Here is a 2,500-nt window from a genome sequence, read left to right as displayed (position 1 = left end):
CCTCTACGAGGACCATGTCCGCGTTCAGGACTTGCTCACTTGTTTTTTAATATGGTTAGTTAGCTGATTGCTATTATTCTATTTCCTCCACCTTTCCTATCAGCTAAAACCTCAATCCAAAAGGAAATTAACTCTATCGAGTGTTATAATTAATATATATATATATATATATATATATATTGAAACGTCCTACTTTATGTCTTTGTCACTCATGATAGGAGAGGTCATTTTTTCTTGTTTTCCGTTAGTTAGAAACAAAAACAAAACTAGACACCTTTAATCTTTAATAATTCACATAAGAAATACTTAAAACTACGCTACCGTCAGTGAAATCATCCTTAAACTCTTATTTATCAGAAGCTCAGAACTCTATTCTATTTCTATTTTAACAACCAAATAATGAATAAATAACAGCAGACAAAAAGTGACAAAGTAAATTGCTAATAATACGATGGTTAAACTAAATCATGCTGGACAGAGACAGTGTAACTTGAGCATATTTAACTGTTTTGTTAGAATTATTTACAGTTCCACTTAAATCCATATCTAGAAGTAATCCTCGATAGTATAGTGGTGAGTATCCCCGCCTGTCACGCGGGAGGCCGGGGTTCGATTCCCAGTCGGGGAGATTTCCTTTTTGAACCAGCCGAATTTTACATAATACGAATAGCATGATTGTATTTATTATTACCAGATACTTTGAAAATAAAGTATGAAATCTTTAACATAAATCTCAAAGAAAATAAAAGATAATCTAAATGAACTCCATACTATAGCTTTCTCGGACAGAGATGACTACGCAGCATCCAAAGAGACGCATCTCTTGACTCTCAGGAGCCCTTTTCCTTCGAAGCATCGGTGGTTCAGTGGTAGAATTCTCGCCTGCCACGCGGGAGGCCCGGGTTCGATTCCCGGCCGATGCACACTTTTTATTTCACACTACAGGGATGTACTATTTTGAGAGAGAGAGAGAGAGAGAATTGCCTTTTGGTTTTTACAGTACATGAGTTTTTATTACATGTATACGTATTAACCTGTGAGAGAGAGAGAGAGAGAGAGAGAGAGAGAGAGAGATGCCTTATGATTTTTTAGAGTACATGAGTTTTTTATTACATGTATACGTATTAACCTGAGAGAGAGAGAGAGAGAGAGAGAGAGAGAGAGAGAGACTATATTACCAAACCGACAATAATATAAACATCATCGCGATCAAAAGCATTTTACATAATTCAATTTACAGTTTACCCAACAAAAATGGTAGAGTATTTCATTTTCATCTTCAAAATCATGGATACAAATAATAAGATATTTCATTAAACTCTCCCTAAAAGGACTACAAGGCAATAAGCGCAAATACTGGAAAAATTTTCGTGCGTCTTAAATAATATCCAGCGCAATTTTCTCTTACGTCTGTAATTATAAGCTATTTACGTAATGATTGTGAAAACTCCCGTTTTTAAATGGCAGTCAAATTTAGATTTACCAATTTAGATTCAATTTTAGAATTTTTTACTATTTCATGATATTTTCTAGAGCAGTAACCACTATTTGCTAATAATGTTGTTTAGCATTGATTATCCTTGGTATAGTAATATCCGGTCACATTTTCCATCAATTACATCTTCAACACACATTCTCTTTTGCTCTGCAGTGTGTACTTATAAAGACACACATACATACATACATACAGACACACACATACATATATATATATATATATATATAATGCATGTATGTGCGTGCGCATACATAAGTATATAATTTATGATAATACCCATTTACATTCTCTATCAAATACATCTTCGACGCACCCTTTTCCTCTGTATTATGTACATATAAATAAATACACATATATCTATGTACAGTATATCTATCTATCTATCTATCTATCTATCTATCTATCTATATATATATATATATATATATATCCACATGTAACATAAGAGTACAACCATATATCATGACTTCCCTCTGGTGACTATTTTCAGGACTACATACATATCAGATGGGTGCTTCGAGGGAGGTCATGCTTGCAAGCAAGCTGGTTTGGGCTGTGATGTCGTTATCGGTCAGCTGTCACTGTTATGAACGGCATTGCTTGTTATCAGTGACCGCCAGAGCGACTTTCCACTAAGTTATTGAAAGCACGGCCGGGTGGAAAGATTATGAGAGAGAGAGAGAGAGAGAGAGAGAGAGAGAGAATTCTGTGACACACTACGATGCTTTCAAGTTTTGTGAGAGAGAGAGAGAGAGAGAGAGAGAGAGAGAGAGAATTCTGTGACACACTACGATTTTTCTGCTTAAGGTTTTTTTTCGCATTTCGTGATTATTCAAATCCTATAATCTATATAAAATATAAAAGCAAATATAAGAGGAAAAGCAACAAATATCTTTATCAATTGCCTCATTCTTAAGATATAACGGGGCATTTTCAGTTACGGGATTCGATAAACGAAACGATAAGAGATTATATGATAACATTTCTCCTCTTCTCAGAGGG

The 2,500-nt window shown here is 34.6% G+C and overlaps 1 non-coding gene across 1 annotated transcript; it reads left to right on the top strand.

Annotated features, from left to right (window-relative positions):
* Nucleotides 1–852: 852 nt before the first annotated feature.
* TRNAG-GCC (transfer RNA glycine (anticodon GCC)) lies at nucleotides 853–923 on the top strand. Its single transcript has one exon. It is a non-coding gene; the product is annotated as a tRNA-Gly (tRNA).
* The last annotated feature ends 1,577 nt before the right edge of the window (nucleotides 924–2,500 follow it).

The sequence above is a fragment of the Palaemon carinicauda genome, chromosome 4 (assembly GCF_036898095.1).
Source record: "Palaemon carinicauda isolate YSFRI2023 chromosome 4, ASM3689809v2, whole genome shotgun sequence".
In the NCBI taxonomy this organism is placed as follows: Eukaryota; Metazoa; Arthropoda; class Malacostraca; order Decapoda; family Palaemonidae; genus Palaemon; species Palaemon carinicauda.
Note: the sequence above shows the minus strand (reverse complement) of the source record. Positions and strands in the feature narration are given on the sequence as shown.